The sequence below is a fragment of the Vanacampus margaritifer genome, chromosome 1 (genome assembly GCF_051991255.1).
Source record: "Vanacampus margaritifer isolate UIUO_Vmar chromosome 1, RoL_Vmar_1.0, whole genome shotgun sequence".
In the NCBI taxonomy this organism is placed as follows: Eukaryota; Metazoa; Chordata; class Actinopteri; order Syngnathiformes; family Syngnathidae; genus Vanacampus; species Vanacampus margaritifer.
The window spans coordinates 62,190,658-62,217,412 of record NC_135432.1 but is presented as its reverse complement, the minus strand read 5'-3'; the positions used below and the strand labels follow the sequence as shown (position 1 = coordinate 62,217,412).

Genomic DNA, 26,755 nt, shown 5'->3' with positions numbered 1-26,755 from the left:
TTAAAAAAAAACAAAAACATTTATTATTTTTTTTTTAATTGATTTGTTGGTTTTTAAAAAAAAAAAAGAAAAAAAAAAGGAGAGCAATGATGATGTCAAATCGAATGAACAATACTGAGCTCTCCTGTAAAAAAAAAAAAAAAGATTCTATATTTTGATTTGAATTAGAAGATTTTTTTTTTTGTCCTTTAGTCATTTCAAATGTAAACACCAAATTTAATCCACATCCAATTTGATCAAAAATACCAACAAGTCTAAATCTGTCCACATTTCTCAATTCCATATTTGGATCTGAATCAAAAGTGAATCATTCAGCAGCTTTTGAAGTCACACTATCCAAATTTGATCTGGATCCATATTCTAAATCTGTACTGCAGGGATCATGACCAGATTTCTTCACAACCTATTTATGTCCCCGTTACCAAAATGGTCTGCACACTCAAATGGCAAATTTAATCTGAAATTTGTTTACAACTTTTCTTTTAGATGATTCAATTCAACCCCAAAAATATCAGTTCTTTATATTGTTTATATCTGTTATCATATCTAAATATTTTGACAAATTTTAGCGATATGTTCATGATGAATCTGGATCGTGATAAGAAGCTCATCAATTTGAACCTAAAAAAAAATAAAAAACGGGGGAAAAGGGCCAAATCTGGTCACATTTACAGTACATGTTACTTAATTAAATAATCAGAATCAAGATTCCAGATTTAGAGCCAGATCATGATTTAAAGGTAAATGAAAACACTACTATACACTAAACGTAATCAAAATCACAATTTCTGTTTTACAAGCGCAGGAAAATTCCATCTTTATATTGGTGGAAGTGATGATGCTTTTTGAGAAATACACACTTCCTGTAATACAAAACACACACACACATGCACTCATACACACATTGACAGTGTCATCCTCCCAGTTGCCCAGAGGGTGTCACGGCGGAACGTGACAACAGCCTTAATGAGCTCGCTGGAGTGGGTGACCCTGTCGCCTGGCGGGGGAAGTGCTGTCGCCATAGCGACGATCAGGATCTAAGTCATGGTGTCATGCAGGTGTTTGAGTATGAGGCGCTATAAAAGACAATTATACAAAAAAAAAACGTCTTCATTTGCTTTTGGGGATTCACACACACGAGCGCAGCAACATTAGCATGCAAAGCTTCAGCAGGCGGTCGTTATCTTGCCTCATGGGTCCCAACTGTGAGTCATTGTTTTCCTTTATTTTCAATTATGTCATTTATATGTAATATAGAGTAGTAATTCTGAAGCCAATTGCCAAATTGTCATTCCAAGAACCTAGTGGGTGCTTTATGTCATTTTGGCCTGACGTCGTCTTCTCCCACATTTGATCTATTTCTAAGAATTAAAAAAAAAAAAATAGAAAAAATCAGGCACTAGACGAGCCAGTTGAGGTGGCTCGGGCATCTGGTTTGGATGCCTCCCTGGAGAGGTGTTCCGGGCATGTCCCACTGGCGGGAGGCCCAAGGGACGACCCAGGACACGGTGGATAGACTATGTCTCTCGGCTGGTCCGGGAACGCCTTGGGATCCCGCCGTAGGAGGTGGTTGAAGTGGCTGGGGAGAGGGAAGTCTGGGCTTCCCTCCTAAAGCTGTTGCCCCCGTGACCCGACCCCGGATAAGCGGTAGTAAATGGATGGATGAAAAAAAATCCCTTTAACTCATTCACTCCCAGCCATTTTCCCTGACGCAACCCCCTTCGCTCCCATCTGTTTTACTGGATTTTGATTGGTTTTGCAAGGCCCACAGAATATTGTGCTCTATTGCTATAAAAACATGGAATCCACCAAAAGAAAAATTAGAGTCTATTCTTTCATCAGGAAAAAAAGTATTTTTGAATCTGTTTCCATTTTGCAGCAATTATAATATAGCTAAGTTTCATCGTTATTCACAAACTTGTTGAAAACACTGTCAAAAAGAGCTTGTTGCAACATGGCCCTGGCTGATCTCTTATACTCTGCTGCCACCTGCTTGCCACTTTTTGTAATAATTGCGCTAATTAATTAATTAATTAATTGCTTTAACTCTTTGACTGCCAAAAACGTTAAATAACGTTTAGTAAAATCCTATGGAGGAGTGCCAAAGACGTTAAAAGACGTTTGTTTCAAAACAGAGGTGAAACTAACCACTTTCTATTGTTGATTACTCAAAAACGGAATAAGGTAGAAACAAACATTTTTTTTCTGATGAAAGATGAGAGTCCAATCTTTCATTTGGTAGTATGTGTGTTTCCATAGTCCAAACACAACATTTTCTGTGGACCTTGAAAGATCAGTCAAAAGATCAGTCAAAATGCTTAAATCGGCTGGCACCCACGGCATCCCTTTTCTGAAAACGTCTGGCAGTCAAAGAGTTAAGCGACCTCTACAGATCAGAAGCTGCATCAAAGCCTTCTGCATGTTTTAACATTAAAAAACATTTTAAAAAGCATATAAATACGTTTTTGGGAGTGAAGGAAAAAGTATTAAAAACGTTGCAGCGATGGTTAGCATATCATGTTCCATGATTTCTTTATTTGACTTGGTTGATGCACCTCTTCTTGCCCCACATCTGTGTGAAATGCAATCCATACGCAAACGGTTCGGTGTATTCCACGCACGCACGCACAAAAAAACCCACACAGTCGCTTAAGCAACAAAGCGCTGGTGTGAAAAAGGGAGCGAAACGGGGAGCCAGAAAGTGACGGGTGAGTGGATGAGGGGTTTAGAGCTGAAAAAAAGCTTGGGGGCTCCTCTCACCGCGCAGTGTGATGATATGCGGGGTAATGAACTTCTCCACTTTGCGCATCAGAGGCGTGACACTCTCCTCTCTCTTGCCTCAACTGTCAGCGATTTGTGCCCCCCCCCCCCCCCCCATCCCATATCGTGGACCAGGCCTCCTCTAATCTCCTTCCATCCACTCCGCCGCAGCCCAAGTGGAGCCTCGGCTGACTTAAAGCCTGCGTTTCACTTGTCAGCCTAATGGGGAAATTTGTAAGGCGTTTAAAATGCGGACCCCCAAGCTATCCCTCCCACCACCCCAGAGGTGTCAGGCTGGCGTCTGGAGCAAAAGTTTCGACAGAGTAGTGTTAATTTCGTCAACGAAAACTAAACAAAAATAATTTTGTAAACGCACATTTTTCACCAGACTAAATAACAACAAAAAAACGAAACAATAACTGGGACAAAATCAGTATACATTTTTGTCAACTAATGAAGACGAGACTAAAACGTACCTCACTTAATAAAAACTGGACTGAAATATATGGACATTTTAGTTTATAAATGAAAACGAGAAAATTGTCAAAACCGTACAAACCGTTTGGAAGCACGTTAGCCTGCGAGCTAGCTCATGCTAGCGCTTCGCAACATGGCATTGAAAAGTTCCCTAACGATTCAGTGGGAAATATTCCGGCCACCAGATGCTTTAAGATGTCATATTTTCACAGCTCAAATGTTTAGGGATGTGTCGACATACAGTATGCTTGACTTACAAACATATTTAATTGACATTTGAAAATTTATCAGGCATTTATAGGGCGAGACCGTCTTGATTTTTCACTATTCTGAAGCCTGATTTCATATATTTGATATATTGACCATTTGTTTGCATGTTTGGCAGGCTTGTTAACATTTTTCTTCAAATGTATAAGATTTTTTTAAACTTTTTTTTTTACTTTACAGAGACTTAACAGAGTAAATGTAGCACGTTACTAGCCACCTCTGCGTCTGCATAGAGCGCCATGAACAACTGGAGGACGCCTGGCGGTCCAACACCACGCATGCGTTGACATCACTTGGCATTGTTGTCCTGCGGCGGCGAGAGGCAGGAGTCTCTCATCGCGCATGAATAATTAAAACCTTTGCTTTCCTGCAGGGTCAGCGACCAATAAGCAGGCAAGGTCGGAGCAGGGGGGGACTGTGTTTTGAAGTGTGTGTGCGTGTGTGTGCGTGTGTGTGTGTGTGTGTGCTGTACAGATGAAAGAAAGTGTGGTGCTGAGATTGGGTGAGGATGGCGGCGGGAGGGCTCGTACCTTGAGGTGATGTTGAGGTGTAGAATGAAATGAAATGGCTCCAGGAAAGGGTGGAGTGATTGCAAAACAGGATGGAGGCCTTGTTGGAGGGGGCTGGCACAATGATGACGGTTTTAAAACAATACTAACGTAAAATATTTGGCCTTTAAAACAATATCTATATATACAATATATCAATTCATAATAAGTATTTATCAATATAAACACTTTAAATATGCATCATAGTCATACCTTTCTTTTTATGTGTAAGCTAGCTTTAGCGTCTCATACATACTGATCTGAAAGTGCCCCCCCCACAAAAAAAAAATGTCCAGGTTGAAAAAAGCCAACCAGCAACAGTGTTTCTTGAAAAGTGCACTTTGAAAACGAATTTTTAATCATTTTTGACATTATCTACTGTTAACCAATCGTTGGTGTGCATTTTAAGCTCAACCAATCAGAGAGAGAGCTGAACCAATCGGAGGGTGGAAAAACGCTGATGTCATTCTGAGCCTTTGCAAAGACGCAGGGTGGTGATTCTAAAATCTGATTGGTTGAAAATGGAAAAAGTGATTTCAGCATTGTTTGTGTCGCCAATGCCAGAACTCAGGATTCTAAAAGCCTTGGGCAAATTACATTTACATGGCAACAAGTAGAAGCTGAAATCGGACAAAAAAAATCAAATTAACCCACAATAAATGGAAGTTGTGCAGCTAGGACAGACACTAGAAAATGACATGTTACTAAAAATGTTGCCGTTTTGGCAATTCTGAAATGGATTAATGGCATTTCCATTCATTTAAATGGGAAATAATGATTTAACTCTTTCACTGCCACTGGCGTTAAAAGACGTCAAGTAAAAATCTACGGAGGGCTGCCAATGACGTTAAAAGACGTCATCCAATTTTTATTTATTTTATTTTATTTTTTTAAACGGGTGCTGGCAAGCCTTCCGCATCTGTTGTGAAAGTTTCAAGGAGGTCTGTTGTGCCTAATGACTATTTTTGGCCCCTAGAGGGCAGCGATGACTCTCTTTTGACAAGATCGGGTGGGCGTCAGTAGAGGCGGAGCTAGAGCGTCGAGCAGGAGATCAGAATGGAAAACAAAGGAAAAATGGCGACCGGTTGCGAGGAGCTCACGCCCGAGCCGTTTTTTTCAAAGACCAAAAGCATCGACCAACGCTAAAAGAGCACATTGATGACGACGATGATCATCATCGATGATGATGATGGTGAATCTGAGCTTGACGGCGAAATTGAAAGAGTTAAGAAACAAACGTACCGCTGTATTCTTTTGGCGCCATCTGGTGGTGTTGTCAAAGTAGTGTGTTGAAGTGAATTGAGGAGTTTCACAGAGATGGCGGTTGTGCTTTGCTGCCATCTTGTGGCAATCACAACCCTTTATTTCTATTATTATTATTTTTTACAGAGGATGGCCATGAATTACTTTTATTTGAAGTAACCAACATCCATAAGTCTATATCGGGCTTTTATTCCACTATGAGCTGCCTGGACTTTGATGTCCTTAAATCTTAATGCCAGCCTGGGATGACCTCATCTTGGTGTCCACCGTGGCCTCATTCACGCTCCCTCCCTCTCTCGCTCTCTCTCTAATCATCAATTGGCAGCAGCAGGGACGTGGATTAGACGCAGGAACAGGAACGTGGAAAGGTTTGGCCGCACAATGCAACGAGCTTGCGTCACGTGTGCCCGCCGTTACTAAAGGGAGGGAAGAGGTGGCGTGTGTGTGATGCCAGTCCAACACTGCTGTCAGGCCTCGCTGAAGGCACAATAGGACCACATGCAGATTGGTGTGTGTGTGTGTGTGTGCGTGTGTGTGTGTTTGTGTGTGCGCCCGCTGTTCATGTGTGGCTTATGTGATCGCGTGTGAAGTGTAAGATAGCTTGTGCCTCCTCGGCGACGTTGTTTTGCAAAAGGCTATCACTGCGCATCATGCTCACCCCTTGAAATCAAACACGCAGACGCACACACATGCACATGCTTACCCCCCCCTCCCTTATTGCACGTCTAAAAATAGATCTACCCCCATTTTTTTCCCCTCAATGATCCGTCTGCTTCTCAAAGGCTGCGAGACAGGCAGGGTTAACTGCAGCCTATACTCTGAAGTATGCACGCATGCTTTAATTCTCTCTCGCTCTTTTTTTTTTTTTTTACGCCAACTTAACTTTTTCGACGGGGACTTTAATTCGACTTCTTTCATTTTTGTTTTAAAGGCGGCTTTAACTCTTTTTTATGGAAATTTAAACTTTTTGGTGCGCTTTATGTCATATTTAATTCAACTTAATTGCCTTGTTTAAATGCTTTAATTCTTCTTATTGATTCTTATTTTAGTTATTTTTGCACCTTTTTAATGAGATTTAATTATTAACGTCTTTTTAGAGAACTTAAATTCTTATTTTTACTGCAACACATTTTGATATGGCCTAATCCTTATTTAATCACCTTTTTAGACGGGCTTTAATACTTATAATTTTTTACAGCAATGTCGTCACCTTCTTTGGGGCTGTAATTATTGTTATTATTAACGCTTATTTTATTTTTTATTTTTTTTCAGGGTGCTTTAATTTTTAATATTTTAACCACAACTCATTCACGTTTTTAGGGGATTTTATTTGTATCATATTTATGACAACTTAATTACTTTTTTAGGGTATTGGATTTTTATGGAAATTTTACGCAACTTAACTGCCTTTTGGGGGGCTTTAAGTCTTATTTTAAAACAACTTGCTCACCTTTATAGGCTGCTTAAATTTGCAACTTTGTTGACCAAATCAGTAATCAAATCACCTTTATAAGCGTTTTAATTCTTACTGTTTTTTTTACACCGACTTAAATGCATTTTAAGGTGGCTTTACGTCTTATATTTTTATATTTTTTATATATTTTTTTTTACAACTTATCAGCTTTTAGGTGCTTTAAATTATATGATTCTTATGGTAACTTACCTTTTACGAGTCTGTAATTCATGTTATTTTATGGTAACTTAATTGCTTTTTTTTTTTTTTTTTTTTTTTAGAGTTTTGGGGCAATTCATACACTTTTTTAGGGTTTTATCCTGCAAGCCTTTTTAGAGGAATTTCAATTTTTACGCCAACTCTTATCCTCCCCCTTTTTTTTAAGGGTCTTCAAACATATTAAAAAAACTCTGCCATTTTTTTTTTCAAACACATGTGCCTCCTTGGCGACCTTGTTTTGAAAAGGGCTATCTGCCGCATCATGCTCACCCCTTACAATCAAACAAACATGGGCACACACACACATGTTTATCCATTCCCTCATTGCATGTCTAAAAATAGACCCCCCCCCCCCTTTTTTTTTCTTTTTTTTTTTTCTTCCCTCAATGATCTGTCTGCTTCTCAAAGGCTCACGGTGAGACAGGCTGGGTTAACTGCAGCCCATCCTCTGAAGTACATACACACACACACACACACGCACACACACTTCCCCATTCAGGGTGCAGATGGCAGCCAGTGTGTGTGAGACAAGAGACCCCAGCTTCTCTGCTCATTGACATGCAGGCAGCGCTTCCAGTCTTCCAGTCTGGAGTGAGCTTGGCACACCAACGCTGTCAAAGCCATGTTGCACCTCACATTCCCCCCTCTAATCCCCCCCCACACATTTTTCCCTCACCACCCTTCACCTACATTATGGAGCGTAGCACACCTTGCCTTTGATCCGACCCGCCACGCATCAAATACTCACATTTGTCAAGGGTCGTCTGAGGTAATGTGGAGTGCGGACAACACTGGTTGTGATTCATTAGAAAGCCAGACAACTCTAATCCAATTTTTGTCAGGTGTAGCAGCATGCGTAGGGTACATCAAGATAACTGGTAACGTTGTTGCTATGCTAGGCAGAATTTGCACGGCACAGTTATTTGTTAGTCCAAAAGTCAAATAAAAAATTCTACTTGTTTCACGCATGGAGATGTCAGGAAAAGCCACCTCTGTACACTTACTAATATGCATCATTCTTTGCAGAGGATAAATAATATATGCCTTATAGTGTTTTTGCATTGTGTTGTTGCACTTAAACGCCCCTTATTTTTAATATATATATATTTTTAAATAAAATTAAATGGACTTCACTAGTTAACTAATGATTAACTCTTTGACTGCCAAGCGTTTTCAGAAAAGGGATGCCGTGGGTGCCAGCCGATTTAAGCATTTTGACTGATCTTTCAAGGTCCACAGAAAATTATGTGTTTGGACTATGGAAACACACATACTACCAAATGAAAGATTGGACTCTCATCTTTCATCAGAAAAAAAAGTTTGTTTCTACCTTATTCCGTTTTTGAGTAATCAACAATAGAAAATGGTTAGTTTCACCTCTGTTTTGAAAAAACGTCTTTTAACGTCTTTGGCACTCCTCCATAGGATTTTATTAAACGTTATTTAACGTTTTTGGCAGTCAAAGAGTTAATCACAAATTTTATTCTGTTCTAAATTTACCAAAAAAAAAATTCACTAGGTTTTCATACTCTTGTTAGCAAAAGTGGGGGAAAAATTACTACTAAACTAATAGAAATAGTTAAAATGAATTTTGACGTCTATAGCCGTCAATGGCAGTGAATGAGTTAATTTGCGCAACAAATGATTAATTTTTATGCATCATATCATTGTATGCACCATTTGTAGGTGTTGTTGATTTTGACACTTTTGGTTATGCTCATGCAGCTCACGTTGGGGAGGGTTAATGACGGTCCATTTCCTCTACATTCGAAAAGAATTACACGTTGTCCCTGTAATAGCGACCAAACGAGCCGTGTCCAAACACTCCATAAACTGTCCTAACCCGAGCCATTCACATTCATTTTCTCTTATTTTCCCTCCCGCCTCTCCCCACACTGTTAATTAGTAACATAGTCACTGGTCATAAATTGGGATCATTTCTAATGCTGCCGCTGCCTGCGTAATCCTCCGCGGGGATGCGCCTTCATGACAGCGGCTGCCGGTCGCTGTGTGCTCAGACAGTGGAGCGTCTATCACTCTGCTCAGCCGGCCTTCGGTAATAATTGGGTTAGAATAAATGGGCCGTGATTTTGGAGAGAAGGGGGGGTTGCCAGCAAAAACAAAGCCAACGGTTCAATAACTGAGTTGAGCCATGCAGATTGAAGAGGGGTGTGCTTTGACTATAGATAAATGTGGTACCTTACACAGACTTTACAGAAATGTGCAAAAAAAGAAAAAAAAAACAGTTGTAATTGCCTCGCACGCTCCAACAATGTGTTTGGGCCACACATTCACATGACAAGGTAGCGGCACTTCCACACACGTACCGTATAAGCAGCACATGGCTCAGACACATTTCATCACCCACCTCGCTCCTCACGTTTATTGGAGCGCGGCATTCTTTGGTGCGGGGAAGAGATGAACGCTGTCCTCTTTGAGAGCGTGAAGCAGCGGATGGGATGCCATGTGTTGCACGGACCCGAAAATCACACATAATCTGCTTTTTTTTCAAACAATACAGATAACGTCGCATTTCGCTGGCCATCGGTTTTAAGCCACAATGATGGGAGGGAGATATTGTTTATTTTTGTTTTATTTTTTTTAAATATATATATCTCTTAGAGAGAACAGATTTGGCTTCAGTTGTGTCAGCTGCATTTTTGGACAAAAATAATCCCTGCTAGGTGCTGATCCCAGACAAGCAGCAGCGCTTAATTTTAGCTTAATCTGCACACTGATCGTGTCTTGTGAGGACTTTGCAAGTATAAGTGACAGTAGAATAATAAAGACACTATAATAGAGGAAAAAGCTCTTTTAAAAGAAAAATCGCCATCCAGGAGAATGATCTTGAAGCTGTTTTGACACTTGGGAGCTGATTGGATGATTGCTGAGCCAATGACATCATTTAGTAGAAGAGTAAACATAAACAACTTGAATATAGTATGCATTTCTTGATGAAATAAATGATTAGAACTTAATATTTATGCTAGTGGATATGATATAATACGATGGGCCACTTTTTGAGGTGTTATAACTGTACTTTCACATTAGTAGCATAATTGCAGTAAAAGAAAGCTGATGACGACGTATACATTATTTTTAAAGTACCCACTTACCATCTCTCTATTTAATAGTGCTGCGTTTAAAAAAAAATCTAATATTTTATATCAAGTCGATCAAGCTCAATATTGATTCATAAAACAATTATTTTGTATATCTAAATTTTATATAGATAAAATTGAATTTTAACAGCCAATTTTTTTGTATGTATAAGATTCGAGTCTCTTCTTTCATTGAAAAAAAAAGCATTAGAATATAGCTACGTTTCATCATTATTCACAAATCCTTTTAAAACAGTTGGGGAAAGGGCTTTTTTTTTTCAACATGGCCTTGGTTGATCTCTTGTAATCTGCTACCACCTACTGGCTGTTTTTTCTAAATAACTACCATTGCTTTAAGCGACCTCTTCAGGTCAGAGGCTGCATCAAAGCCTTCTTTATGCTCGAGCGTTTAAAAAACAAAAACAAAAAAACATATTAATACGTCTTTGGGACACTTCGAACATTTAAAATAGAACATATTTATACTTTTTTGGGAGCAAATGAGTTAAGAAGAATTGATGTGCCATATCGATATCGGATTGAATTGAAATGAATCGGATGGGGCGAAAAATCTAAATCGAACTGAACTCGTGTGAATCGAAATTGAATCGATTGAGGAAATTAGAATTGATACCCAGCTTTAATAATATGTGTTAGCGTGAGTTTATATAAAGGCCCCATGGATCAGGATGAAGCCGTATGAACTCTTGAACCCTCAACACGGCTTAAAAACACGCGCACACACAAGGCGGTAACGATGCGTGCACTATATATATTTAATCTCCCAACAACAAATGAAGCAGAATTATTTATTATGTCAATATAGACCAATCCGTATCTTACATGTAAATAAGCAGGCAGCTTTTTATTGCCTTTATTATCGTCATTACCAGGCTGCTGGTGCGTGAAATTCACTTGTGCTGCCTCTCCAATGACTGCAGTCCATAAATTCACCCTCTTCCTCCTCCTCCTTCGTTTTTTTTTTTTTTTTGCTTCCCCAGCTTTTATTTGTATGGTAATGTTTGAGGAAGACGCGTGGAGCTGAATGACTTTCCCGGATTACGCCGAAAACAAGCGGCGACGTGTAGAATACAAACGAGTGCATTTAGGATGCGAGGGCGCAAAGGACGCGGGACGCACACTGCCGAATGTGTCACAACATACATGGCCAGATTGATTTTTATCTTATGGGTGAGAAGTATGCATGGAAAAGCGCTCCATAAATCCAAGCATGATTTTCAGTGGTGATAGGGAGAAAAGGTGGAAAAATGGGTGGACCGATACTTTGATATCGGTTGATATCAAGCGTGTTTTTAGTGCCAAAAGGGGTAAAGATGTGTGAATCGATATTGTATTGATTGGTATCAAACGTGTTTTTTTAGGAACAATTGTTGTGATAAGGAGAAAGGGTTGAAAATGAGTTAACAATGTCGATACTTTGATACTCATGTAGGTATTGATTGGGATCGAAACATGTTTGTTTCAGGGTACAAAATCTGCTGAGTAATGGTGATAGGGAGGAAAAGAGTTGAATATGGGTGGATCAATATTACAGTATTGGTATTTTGATACTTCTGGCAGTATCGATTGATATCAAACGTGTCTTTTTATGGTCTGTGCATAAACACTGAAGAAAAGCAAATGATGAATTTATGTGGATTGATTGCTACGTTTTTGATACTTATGGCGATATTGATTGGAATCAAACATATTCTTGAAGATACACAAGCCAATGGGGGATTGATATTGCAGTATCGACACTCTAATACATATGTTACTATCAAACATATTTACAAGTATATAAATGCTGAAGATGGTTGCTAATGTTATATACAAAATTTATAAACAGTATACATAAGTAGGGATGGGTGAGTAACGATACCCGGCACTATTTCAAGGTATCTGTACCAGTATCAGCTGCTCTCTTTTTTAAATTACAAGAATTGAAAATTGGCAATAATTACATCCAATTTAAGGACAAATTATATATTGATAGATCTTTCTTTAAAATATGTCTTTTTTTTTGGGGGGGGGGGGACTTTATGTATCAAAAGTACTAGCGGTATCGATACTTGGTATCGGTGGCTACTCAGGTGTTGAGTACTCGTACCTGTATCAATGTGTGTATATATATATGTATGTATATATGTATATATATATATATATATATATATATATATGTATATATGTATATATATATATATATATATATATATATATATATATGTATATATATATATATTAGAAACGTTCATTATCCTTCATCCAGTGTAATTAAACAGGCGCCGCCACATTCAAAAAGAAGCCGATTGCGCTTTAATCTTGAGCAGGTGCACGGACAGGGAACGTGAAAGTGGACACCAAGGAAGGAAGAAGAGAAGCGAAAGCGAGGGAACAAAGGTTAAGTGGAGAAAAGGCTTACAAAATGGCTGCCATGGCAACCTGCCGCAGGTATGAAGTGACTTGCCTGTTGCATAATGCGGCCAAATTGTCGTCCACTCAATCCCTCCACAATCCCATTAAGCGACGGACGGCAGCTTAAGTTTTATCAGCCGTAATCAAGAGAGCCATTTATAATAACGCCGACGTTAGCCCGGCTCCATTTTCTGCCTCTGCTCTGACCTGCCAGCTCTTTTTTACCACGGAACACGTTATACATATTATCATAATGACGTTTTTTTTTTTTTTGTCATACTATGCCCATTTTACATCCAATTACGATAAGAAAATGGCAAATTTGAAACAGATGCTTTTTGAAATGATTTTAGTGGTTGCATAACTTCAAAAGGAGAAAAAAAAGAAGTGTGATTATTATTATTAGTATTTGCCATAACATCTCGATCGGTTATGGTCATAGATCGGCTATGAGATCTCCAATGTTTGATGGTTCAAATTTCGTAGCATTTGGTAAAAAAATTGCACTTGATGATTAGAAAATGTTAAACATATGAATATATTTCATACTATTACATAAATGAATCCTCTAAATAGGGCATGACCTATCCATATGGTGTCAGTGAGGGTGCTTGGGCCCCCTTGGGCACTAAAATTTCAAAAGAAGAAAAAACTGTGGATGACACTGATTGCGAATCCTACTATTGGTCACTTTTTTTATCGAGTTAAAAAAAAAAAGTGGATGGTATGAGCTGCTTTGAAGACCCCCTTTTTTCTTTTAGACCCCAATATTACATTTTTGGCATCTTTTGTTGAATTAGTTATAGTTCTTTAATAAAAAATATACAAGTTTCCATCATTCCATCACAACATCATTAAGCATATAGGCAAGTTGTAAAAATGTCTGAAGTCCTCTTGTTTATGTTTAACAAATTGAAAACACCATAAATCATGCTGTTTCTACTAAGCACTGTCTCAATTAGTCTCCAATTTCGATACTGTAAATGTATAGGATTGTATGCCGAGAAACGTTTCTTGGGAGGAGCAATATGGCGGCCCCGTGACCTCAAAAGTCTTGGCCTATCAGCTATCCAGTCATATATATATAGATCAGTGGTTTTGATCCATCTGAAGGGCGGCCATTTTGTCACTTGATATCGACTGAAGATGACATCAATGTTGCTCAGGCAACAACCAATCACAGCTCACCAGTTTTCGGAAGCTAAGCTGTGATTGGTTGTTAAGTGGCAAAATGGCCGCCCCCTGAGATGGATAAAAATGTCTGGATTTTGCTACATAACTCATATTCCACAAATGTAATATTAATCAAAATGTCATGTTTAGACCAGCGAGGTCACATATTATTGTCAAGAAATGTTTATGGTGGACCTCCACTTACTGAACTTAACTGAATTTATTTGGTGATAGCACAGAAGAGAGCATATTAACATTTTTCGTCATACAGTCACCTACCACTGAGGATAATTTTTTTTTTTATAAAATGCTGTGTCATTGGAGTGTGTGTGTGTGTGTGTGTGTGTGTGTGTGTGTGTGTGTGTTTGCCTTTGTGTATTATGAGGACATTTCACCTGAATACATGCCGTGCTGCGAGGACATTTTGAATTATGAGGACACAGCCCATGTCCTCATAATTATTTCAATGCAGAAGTGCTTCTAGGGCTGTAGAAGGCTTAAATCCAAAGTTTTAGCCAATGTCCTTGTAAAGCATAATTACGTGAATTTGTGTATTTTTGTGTATTTGATGGCGCCCCCTGTAGGAAGGTCCTTGTAATGCACCACTTCATGAATAATTCACACCAGTGTATATTTCACAGCATTTGATTGGCTGACCATCACCTGTCCTCACAATTACGCACGTCTCCATAATTCAGTTTTTTCTCAAAATGCTGTGTATTGTGAATGTTTGTCTGTAGACACAGAGCCTTTTTTTTTTTTTTTTGCAGCCACCATTTCCTAAGTAAATAATTAAATAATGAAATACCCTACGATATTTAATTATATATTTCAGTATTTAATTATTTCAGTGGTTGTTTATTTAAAAATGTACAATGGTTAACAGCAGAGACAGAGAAACTGTCAGTGCCGTACATTAATTCATCATTTAACATCCCACCCTGCCTTTACAGTATAACATCTTTCTGTACACCAGCGGCCAAATGTTTTGAGAATGACATTGATTTTCTAAGAATCTGCAGTGCTGACTTATTATTGTTTTTTTATGATGGCAATTTGCATGTACATGTACTCCAGAATGTTATAGTGATTAGATGAATTGCAAAGTCCCTATTTGCCATGAAAATTAAAGTAATTTCCTTTAGTGACCTTACAAACTTTAAGTGAAGAAGGCTTCAGGGCACCCAAGAAAATCCAGCAAAAGCCAGGACTATCTCCCAAAGTTGATTCAGCTGCAGGGATAAGGACATCACCACCAGTGTAGAGCTTGCTCAGGAATGGCAGTAAGCAGGTATGAGTCCATCTACACTCATGGTGAGGGAGTAAGACTTTTGGAGGATGGCCTGGTGTGACCAGTGAAAAAGGGATTCCATAAACACAGACCAAAATAAGGAAAAAAGAGTTACAGTTATTTTCTCTGATTAACCCCCTTTCCAACTGTTTGGGGCATCCGGAAAAATGCTTGTCTGGAGAAGAAAAGATGAGCGCTACCATCAGTCCTGCTTCATGCCAACAGTAAAGCATCATGTGACCATTCATTTGCAGGGTTGCTTCTAAGCCAAGTTACTGGGCTCGCTCACAATTTTGCCAAAAAACACATGCGTCCATTACTAAAGTATAGTACCAAAACATCCTCGGACAGCAACTGTGTGACAGCAGCAAGGTTATTTTATTTACTAAAGCAAAAAAACATTTTCGTTAATGAAAAAAAAAAAAATAACTTTTTAAAAAAGCAAACTGAAATCACATTAAACGATTACAAAATTATCTATAATTCTAGCAATAATATCCTTTGTTTTCGTCTGTGGTAATTAATTTAGTATATGAGCCTTTCGGGTTAATTTTAAATGTGATCTATTTTTTTTTTTTAATTGACACTGTAAATCATAGAACAATAGCCACTCTTATCAACAAAGTTCATAATCCAACACTGAACCAATTTGTTGATTTAAATGTGATTTATTATATTGCCCGGAGTACGGAAGTGACGTCATCTAGCAGCCCCGATAGAGAACCGCCCCCGGCTCTAATTACTTCACGAGACGTGATGGCAGTGTAGCTGTGCTAATGAGGTAGGTTTGAAGCTCGAATTTTTCCTCCAGAAACTTGTTTATTTTAATGTTGGTCGCTTGTGTACATTGCTGAAAATGATTTATAATGCAAGTCCAGTGTAAGTGCAGCTAAGCTAACGTTAGCATACCTAACCATCTGTTGATTATGATGGTTGCAGCTAATTATTTAGAATTGCTACGCTTTTGTTAGCGACGGTTAGCTCAGTTAGCATAGCAGAGCTAACCGTCTGTTGAGTAAGATAAATGCTAATTGAAATTTTTAAGAGGAAAGCAATAACAGGCTGGTTTGATAGGCTGGTTTGTGATGTGAAAATATACAATGGTTTAGTATTACCAGTACAGTATAAATGAAGTATTGGTAAATTGCTGCATTTGTGTTTACTTAAATTTGTTCTTTAAATAGAAATATTTCAGTAAAGTCTGTTAGTGTTCATTACATTTAATTTATGCAAATATTTAGCAGAGCTGTGCTATCCACTATTTTATTTTCGTTGGCACATTTACTGCACACTGCACAGGATATTATGGTCCACAGAAAGTCAACTTCAAAACATCTGCACCAAGTTACCTATCAAACTGATTGAAACTCATTTTTTTCTATAGCTTTAGATCATTATCTTCAGTGAGATATGTCAGTCATGAGGCCACAGAGGGCAAAAGTTAAACCCAAAGAAGAGGTAGCATATTTTTCATCCTTAGGTAAAGACAAGGATGGCTTCACCATAAAATATATTAATTCATTCAAAGGTGAGTATTGGTAAAAGATTCTTTAGTATGGGCCTAGTTTTCATTACTGTTATAATGAAATATTTCTGTTGTATCCCTTTTTCTTTGTAAGGTCGAGGAGTGTTCAGTTCCTGCTCCTTTCAGAAGGGAGTCTTTCCTACTGAATATCGAGGAGAAGTTATAAGCAAACAGGAACGTGAAAACAGGCTGAGAGTGTATCATGATGCCCAGAAGGTTTTCATGTTTGAATTTCACTACAATGGAAAAACACTATGGTATGTTTATATGGTGTGTTGTCACACTTAATTTTGTTTTTTTTGGGGGTGGGGGGGTTATCGTGCAAGGTTTGACAAAACATAAAAGATTAATTATAACTCAAAAGCAAAAGTACATTCTTTTCTCAATATAATTTTTTTTGTTTTTATTTCATTTTTTTACAATATTGTGACTTATTTTTTTATTTTACTTTTACAGTTATCGTGAGTATCGCTAACCTCACAATATCATGTTGATTATCATATCGTGATTGCTTATCATGACATTTGGATATTGTTTCATACATGTGACATACTAGAATTACTGGTCGCACATTCATGATTACATGAAATTACAGTATAGCAGTCTAGTCTTAGTAAGAATTTAATTGTATTGGTATTTTTCTATTCATCTACCCCAGGTTTCCACTGAAGCACAACCTGATGAAGACACCGCTATCACAGACTGCGCCAAAGTTGACCAGGTGACTAGATTTCTTTTTGAATGTTGTTGAAATCAGTTTTCAGAAGCAAGACATTAGTGGAGGGTGGAGATACTAGGGCTGCACAATATGTGGAAAATATCTTGGCGCACGAATGGCTCATGCAATATGTGCATTGCAAAGACGTGCAACAAATGGATATTGGATTGTTTGTATACTTTAGTCTGAGGCTAAGCGATATGGCCAAAAAATTAAATAAAAAGTCTTTTAAACCAACCATCCAGCATTCTGCCACCACTTGTGCAAAATTTCAACTCACAATAACATCTGGATGTAACAGAACATTATAACAGTTTTTAATAATCCAGAAGACAAAATACATTTCACGATTTAGCAAATTTTCAACTATTCAATTTGAATTTAATTTATTCAATTAATTTGATTTATTGCCAGGCCCTACTTGAGTCTGATTTTGACCAATCAGAGACAACCTTAATTGCGCATCGCCATACAAGAGAATTGTATCGAGGAGCATTACTAACAAAAAAAACCTTATTTGGATAAAACTAGATCAAAATGAGCATGATTATTTTTCCGCATGTACGTGCATTTCTTTAATTAGATTATGAAGATATATATATTCGGTCCATGTTTAATGTCAAAATAATCTCCATCACTGTATAAAACACCCATGTCGCATGTTTTGTCAATACTGTGCAGCCCTCGCAAGATACACAGTCCTCACAATGTCGTAGTTGTGAATAACTGACACTCTGAGGACAGTGTATTTATACACTGTGAGTTTAAAATACGTTTTGAGGGCTTGGAGTTACACATACAGTCCTCACAATTCATACTCTGGTCAGGTATGGACACTCTGAGGACTGTGTATTTTCTTATTTTTGTGTCATTGTGAAAAATAGACGTCACCAATTTACACAAACCTGTAGTGCAGACAGATTTATTTATTTATTTTTGTAATGGCAAATAAAATGAGTTTGCATTCACATTACTTTAACCTATTCATTGTTCTGTATGTACTGTAACTGTGTAAATGCACAGGTACAGTCAGTCGTGTTACTAAGAATTTAATTTTATATGTATTTTTCTCTTTGTGTACCAGGTTTCAACTGACGCACAACCTGAAGACATACAGTAGCTGTCACAGACCAAGTTGACCAGGTGACTAGATTTCTTTTTGAATGTTGATGTTGAAATACGTTTTTCAGAAGCAAGACGTTGCACAATATATAAAAAAAAGATCTTGTCGCACGAATGGCTCATGCAATATGTCTGTTGCAAAGACATGCAACAAATGAATATTGTATTGTATACTTTAGTCTGACTTTGACCAATCAGAGACTGCCTTAATTGCGCATCGCCATACAAGAGAACCGTATCGAGGGGCATTACTAAAAAAAACGAACTTATTTGTATAAGACTAGATCACAATAAGCATGATTATTTTTCCGCATTAACGTGTATTTCTTTCTTTGGATTATAAAGATCTCTCTATCTTTATCTTTATGTCTATATATCTATCTATATATCTGTCTCTCTGTCTATATATATATATGTATATTTGTGTGTATATATATATATATATATATATATATATATATATATATATATACTGTGTATATGTGTATATATATATATACTGTGTATATGTGTATATATATATATACTGTGTATATGTGTATATATATATACTGTGTATATGTGTATATATATATACTGTGTATATATATATACTGTGTATATATGTGTATATATATATACTGTGTATATATATGTATATATATATACTGTGTATATATATGTATATATATATACTGTGTATATATATGTATATATATATACTGTGTATATATATATATATATATATACTGTGTATATATATATATATATATACTGTGTATATATATATATATATATATATATATATATATATATATATATATACTGTGTATATATATATCTATATATATACTGTGTATATATAGTATGTATGTATACAGTATATGTATAGATCTTTTTTTTAGGTCCGTGTTAAATGTTTAATCTCCATCACAGTATAAAACACCCATGTCGCATGTCAATACTGTGTAGCCCTCGCAGATACACAGTCCTCACAATGTCGTAGTTGTGAATAACTGACACTCTGAGGACAGTGTATTTATACACTGCGAATGTAAAATAAGTTTTCAGGGGTTTGGAGTTACAGATACAGTCCTCACAATTCATACTCTGGTCAGGTATGGACACTCTGAGGACTGTGTATTTTCTATTAATTGTTTCATTGTGAAAAATAGACGTCACCAATTTACACAAACCACTAGTGCTGACGGATTATTTATTTTTGTAATGGCAAATAAAATGTGTTTGCATTCACAATACTTTAACCTATTCATTGTTCTTTATGTACTGTAACTGTGTAAATGCACAGGTACAGTCGTGTTACTAAGAATTGAATTTTATATGTATTTTTCTCTTCATGTGTACCAGGTTTCAACTGACGCACAACCTGAAGACATAGCTGTCACAGACCAAGTTGACCAGGTGACTAGATTTCTTTTTGAATGTTGATGTTGAAATACATTTTTCAGAAGCAAGACGTTGGCACAATATATAAAAAAATATCTTGTCGCACGAATGGCTCATGCAATATGTGTATTGCAAAGACATGCAACAAATGAATATTGTATTGTATACTTTAGTCTGACTTTGACCAATCAGAGACTACCTGAATTGCGCATCGCCATACGAGAGAACCGTATCGAGGGGCATTACTAACAAAAAATAACTTAATTGGATAAGATTAGATCACAATGAGCATGCTTATTTTTCCGCATTAACATGCATTTCTTTCTTTGGATTATAAAGATCTCTTTATCTTTATCTCTATCTTTATTTTCTATATCTATCTGTCTCGCTCTGTCCATCTCGCTATGTCTGTCTGTCTGTCTCGCTATGTATACAGTATATATATCTATATGTATGTGTATATATATGTATATGGATAGATCTTTTTTTTTAGGTATGTGTTAAATGCTTAAATAATCTCCATCACTGTATAAAACACCCATGTCGCATGTTTTGTCAATACTGAGCAGCCCTCGCAGATACATAGTCCTCACAATGTCGTAGTTGTGAATAACTGACACTCTGAGGACAGTGTATTTATACACTGTGAGTGTAAAATAAGTTTTCAGGGCTTGGAGTTACACATACAGTCCTCACAATTCATACTCTGGTCAGGTATGGATTCTCTGAGGACTGTGTATTTTCTTGTTTTTGTTTCATTGTGAAAAATAGACGTCACCAATTTACACAAACCTGTAGTGCAGAAGGATTTATTTATTTATTTTTGTAATGGCAAATAAAATGAGTTTGCATTCACAATACTTTAACCTATTCATTGTTCTGTATGTACTGTAACTGTGTACATGCACAGGTACAGTCTTGTGTATTACTAAGAATTGAATTTTATATGTATTTTTTTCTTCATGTGTACCAGGTTTGAACTGACGCACAACCTGAAGACATAGCTGAAGACGTAGCTGTCACAGACAAAGTTGACCAGGTGACGAGATTTCTTTTTGAATATTGATGTTGAAATCAGTTTTCAGAAGCAAGACGTTAGGAGTGAAGAGTGTAGAGTAGATGCTAGGGCTAAACTATATAACTAACAAATATAATCACAACAATTGTTTATGCAATGTGTATTGCCAAGACGTTAAAAATACTGTATCCAACAATACGCTTGTATGGGACTAAAATTTCTACAAGTCAACATTAAAAATATCTCAAATTGAAGATTTGTTGGCAGTTTGGTGATTTAGATTATGCACTGTAGTGATCTTTTTTTCCCATTAATTTATTTATGGTGGATTTTAGAGGTGAACTCGCTATAATTTTTTTATTTTTTTTTAAACAGAAGTGTAAACATCAGGTAGTTTATTCACTTGTATCAAGCTTGGATAAATGTGCTTTATGTTTTGGACCTTTCGCTGCACTAGAATGGACTGGCATGATGGGTATTTTATCTTGTGTGTTATTTGTATCTGCAATGGATCTTTGTTTCACGCAACCAGGATTAATAGTGCAGGCATTTTCATTGAATGAATATAATTTAGTCAAGAGGATAAATTATGACCCATGTTTATACCGCTGTCTTTAGTTGCAAGCAGCTAAATGTTGAGCAATTGTCTCAATCTTAACGACTGTCTGACTCAGTAAAATAGAAAACGTCTACTGTAACTGAAGGACTGTATCACACAAGACCCGTTTTAGGGGCAATGCCATAGATTAAGCATATTAACTATCCCTCTTGTTAAATGCTTCATCTCATCTTTCGAATAAATGTGGTGACTAGATTTATAATAATCTTTAGTACATTATATGCACAAACTTAAGGTTCTAAATGCTTTTCTAGTTTGCTCCAGCATCTGGCACATATCCCGTTGATTGCAAAAAAAAAAAAAATGCAAAACTGCTTGATGATGAAGACCACCTATCTTTGGTAAATGAACTTTAGCACATTAGCCCATCAATGGCGGGAGCTACTTCTGCCGCGAGCGCTCGACACTTGTCTCAAGCTTCTACTTCGAGTGTAACATCACTAAGTAACAGCGAAGTAAAGCTAGTAAATATTTATGACCACCCGCCAAAAGGAACTTTAACCCGCATCCGGCAGGTGTCAATTTTAGAGCCGCTGTATATATGCACATGTATGTGTGCGTCTACTGTATATATGGATATCATTGCTGTCCTGTGAAAAACACGTTTCCATTTTTAGGTCGCGGGCTGCTCTCCGGTAGCGATCCTTCTTGGCGGCACGGCTTGTATCACGGTGCGCTTTATAGTCTGGAAAATATGGTGGAAGTGTTTTTCACAGGACAGCGACAATATGTATATGTATGTCTGTATGTATGTAATAATTGTTTTTGTTTAAAAAATTAGGTTGCTGATGTATCCAGTTCAAGTGAGGATTCATCAGCAGAGGAATATGTTCCAGATTCTCACAGTACTTCGGACACTTCCTACATTGAACCTGTTTCAGAAATTCTGAAATCCGAAGGTATTCCAGTAATGAGCTATTAGAAAACTGCTCATCTTTAAGATGAGAGGTAGTCATGTTTTAAAGAATAAAATGTTCAATGTTCACTGACTCTTTTGCATCTGGTTTCATGTCTAACTTATCCATTACAAAGATGTGCTTGACCTAGATAACCTGTTCACATAAGAAGCATTGTTTTATTAACATACCAGTTTCAGTCTGTCCTAAAGTTGTAACATGGTGCTCAAGGATCAGGTATGACTTTGCATTTCACAGTATTGTTATGCACAACAATGCGACCTTATATCAGGTAAGTCATTACACATCAATGTCATTTCAGTTTGTGTAACGCCAGAATGCCAGAACTTTCAAGTCACTTCAGTGACATGGTTGCTGTGTGTTGTGTAAACTTTGTCCTTGTAATGTGAGTTGGTCCTCATAATTACCATTTTTGCCATGGGCGTGGCTTATTTAGCTCATTATCTATGTCCTCATAATTACTGTTTTTTCAGGTTTTTCTTTTTTTTGTGCGTTGAGTTTTTTCAAGTTTTGAAGTGAAATTTCCCTGGACGACCCCAAAAAAAAATTTGGGGTGCAAGTCCCATCTCTCTGGCATTAGCGGAAAGGGGTGTCCCCGTAATACACAATTAAACAGGTTTGGAAAAAATGTCCTCATAATACACAGAGGCAAACCTGTGTGTGTGTGTGTGTGTGTGTGTGTGTGTGTGTGTGTGTGTGTGTGTGTGTGTGTGTGTGTGTGTGTGTGTGTGTGTGTGTGTGTGTGTGTGTGTGTGTGTGTGTGTGTGTGTGTGTGTGTGTGTGTGTGTGTGTGTGTGTGTGTGTGTGTGTGTGTGTGTGTGTGTGTGTGTGTGTGTGTGTGTGTGTGTGTGTGTGCGTGTGTGTGTGTGTGTGTGTCAGTCAGTCAATCTGTCCAGGAAACGCTCACAGTCACTTATTTTTTGCTGGTCTCCAAAAAAAAAAAAAAAAGTCTGAGAGGCCCCCCTCAGGCCTGACATCTCCCCATCAGCCAACCAGCCCGTCCCCTTTTTTGTCCCAAAGTGCGTGTCCCACTTTGGCCTCTCAAGTGACAGCAAACAACGAGAGAATGCTGATGCCTTGATATATAAGCTTGTTGTTTGACATGATGGTGACGCGGGACATTCAGATGTCCATCTCAGGAGAGACTGGATGGACAGAATTCTACTAGACACTCATGCCGACCTCTGCTCTCGACCCATAAAGTGCTGATTCATGGTGTTTTGAGAGTCACCCTCACAGAGCCAGGGTTCCATTTTGTATGAATCATTTTTTGGCCTGTCATTTTAGGACACAAAGACAGGAGCTTTAAATGTAAACTACAAATACAAATAGCAAGGCTGGTCTGCATAGAAAGCTGGAGATCAGCCGAAGTTACAGCTCCGTTTTGATGAATTATGCAGTTTTTGGCTGATGCCAAACGTTTTCGGGGATCTGGCTCTCTCGTCGTAGTAGTAAACACTACATGATTTATCAAAGACTTGATGCAGCTTGAACGTCTGCTGCAGAGGACGGCGGGCAGGCAAGTGGGGCTTTCTGCAAAGTGTTCCTTCGAATGCCGGATGGCGACGTCCCTGCCCGGTGAGGTCATATTTTGCAAGGCACGGTGGTGAAGTAACGTCTGCGAGGACTCCAGCGCTCACGCGGGCCTCCTTCAGGTGTCGTTTGTTTTCTTCCGCTCGGCGTGCCCCCCCTGCCTTGGCTTTGTTGTGATCTCGTGCTGACTCACAATAGCGGTGATGTCATGTTCATGAATGTTTGAGTGGAAATTTCACACTCTGTTTCAATCAGACGACAACCCAGTGCCCCCCAGGCGTGTTCTCGCTTCCAAAGCTTTTGGAAAATTTGGATTTCTGTGTGATTTATGTTTCTCCCGACAGACCAATTGTTGTTTTTTTTTCATACAGCGGTTATATTATTTTCCCAAACCCAATCTGTATTTGTTGGCAGTGCAGTGGTCCTAGAGGTTAGTACTTCCCAAAATTACATTACAATTACATTACAAAAACATGCATGTTAGCTTTATTGGAGGCTACTTCAGAAACATTTCTACTCAATCTCTCTCTTTTTTCTTAAATACATTTTATTTATTATTATTATTATTTTATTTACATACAAGACGAGTGGGGTGACCACAGATTTTCAAAATTAAAAACCAAGACACAGTTTTGGTGAAAATCAAATATACAATAAATTCTTACCAGGAACTATTTTTAACCAATTTACTCACTATTCAAATTGTTACGTGGTGGTTGTGTTATTAGCTGATCAAAACGGTGGCTGTCTTGTTCAAAAAGTGAGGTCTGGTTACCCTAGTAAAGAGGAAAAAGGGAGAAGCCATTTTTAGAAGCACATCAACACCACTTCCTGTGTAGACAGGAAGTAAGAAGTAAGAACGGCCATTTTGTCGTTGACTCACATCCCTCTGTCATCATTTTGTCAAACCTCATGCTAACATACTCCTGGTAAGTCAACTTCTTTAAAAAAAAAAAAATCTATCTCTTTATCTAGCTATCTATGCTAGCTAGCAATTCACCTATCTATGCTAGCTAGCAGTTTGTCAACTGTTTATTTATGTAATTGATTGTGAAGTCGATATTCAATAATGGTATTGAAAATATGTGATTTTGCTAATATGCTGCTTTTCAATGTTTGTCTGGCCTCAGGCTGCTCGAGTTTAGCACATTTGTTTAATAAGCTGTTTTGGCTAGCTAATTTTAAGCAAGTAGTATTGCTTTTACTTTATGTTCCCCAAAGTAGTTATGGATAGGGGTAAATTTTACTACTTGAATTAGCCAGCCTTGGTTTCCAAATCAGGAGAGCTTTAACAAAAAAAAACAAAAAAAACAGAAAGACTGTGAAAGCTGAATTGGCAGCACTGCAAAACCAGCCTGGATTGTTTGGAAAGCGATACGTTTCAAGCTTGCGTTCAGGTGCTTGATGGCTTGATGGTGTTGCCATGTGGGACTTGGGTTCAAACAATAGCTCTGCGCATGCGCGCTGAAAAACGCCAACTCTGGCTGTGGTTCTGCAGAAGCGCATGCTGCCGCCGCTGCTGCTGCTGCTGCAGGGCACGACTGCGGGCCAAAGCTGCTCGCTTGCTTGAGTCATGTGAGCCCAAATCTGTGTTTGGAGGGAGAACAGCTTGTCTCCAGTTGTGCCTCCTCGGGCCATGTGAGCACTTCCAAAAAACCCCTCTCTATTTTTTTCTTAAAAAAAAACAACAAGAGAAAGGGAAAATATACATAGAAACCTTTTTTGTTTAGAGGTCGTGTGGTGACCCAGTTGAGTGCAATATGTGACTCAGATTGCCCTATCATGATAGCATCTTCACCACTGCGGCTAATTAATGATGAATGAAGTCAGCATGACTTTGTATGATGACCTAAGCTGAATGGCTCATTGGGTCACGGTTGCATCATATTTTATTTAGATGCTTTAATATAAACGACGTCGACAGGCCGCTACCCAGTAAACAAGTCGTCGACGGTGGGTAGAGAAGCCAAAAATTGTACTTAGTAAGTAAGAGTGATGTTTTATTTAATTAATTAATTTATTTATTTTTTGGAGAGAGTGTAAGAGTGATGTTTTAATTTAGATCAGTATGACTCAAGTAGAATAAAAAATAGTCAAAAAAAAAAAACACACATAAGCACTGGTGAGTAACTTCTGATTTATTTTCTAAATCAGAACCTGACGTCAAATAAATAATAAACAAATACATTTTGAATGTGCAAATTCAGAAATCAAATTGCTGAACAATGTCACTTAATATAAAACAATAATGAATACAATTTGTATAAAACAAACAATAAATACAATCTTTATAAAATAACATAACATAGGTCAAATCCTGCCCTTAAAAATGGTTTTGTTTGTGCTTTTTAAACAGCACCTAGCATAGATGACAAAAACAGGAAAAGGAAGTCAGTCAAGTCTACAGTGGACATAAAATGTAGAGATAACGTCAAAAAATGAGGCCAAGATAAATCATTTCAAAACCTTTCAACTGTTAATGTGACATGCAAAGCAAAAATGGATTGAATAAAAAATAATCATCTTTTATTGATGTGAGGTAAAAGGAGTAGCTGAAATAATGTGTTTGCGCAAATGTGCACACCCTCTTCTAACTAGGATGTGACCATTCAAAATTAACCAGTCACATTCCGACAGCATAACTTCACAAAAATTAGCTTTAGTCACTGAGATGACTAGGAAAAAAAGTTTATTGCTAAAGTACATGTTTTTAGTACCTATGTTTTATGCTAGTTGCGTTACAACAGTGGTTGGTGTGTGTACAATACTACAGTATTTACCCCAAAAATATGCAAAGTAGACAGTTGCTTATAACCATCAAACAGGACTAATGTTCCCACATGCACAGCCAAAGTCAGAATAACGCGCAAATGTCTTTTGGCGCATGAGCGTACATCAGCAGAGCTCATTAGAAAACGAGCCTTTGGCAGGTAGTGTTGGCCATCTGTTA

At 37.7% G+C, this 26,755-nt stretch overlaps 2 long non-coding RNA genes across 3 annotated transcripts in view; both read left to right on the top strand.

Moving 5' to 3' along the window:
• The window catches only part of LOC144060940 (uncharacterized), a 71,008-nt gene that overhangs the window by 32,537 nt on the left and 11,716 nt on the right, over positions 1-26,755 (top strand). The window lies entirely within an intron of this gene.
• Positions 14,007-23,091, top strand: LOC144045414 (uncharacterized). Of its 2 annotated transcripts, XR_013291764.1 has the most exons (7): positions 14,007-16,495; positions 16,587-16,749; positions 17,151-17,213; positions 18,295-18,353; positions 19,680-19,733; positions 20,692-20,757; positions 22,137-23,076. It is a non-coding gene; the product is annotated as an uncharacterized LOC144045414 (long non-coding RNA). The 2 variants fall into 2 exon arrangements; XR_013291758.1 differs by having other exon boundaries at positions 20,692-23,091.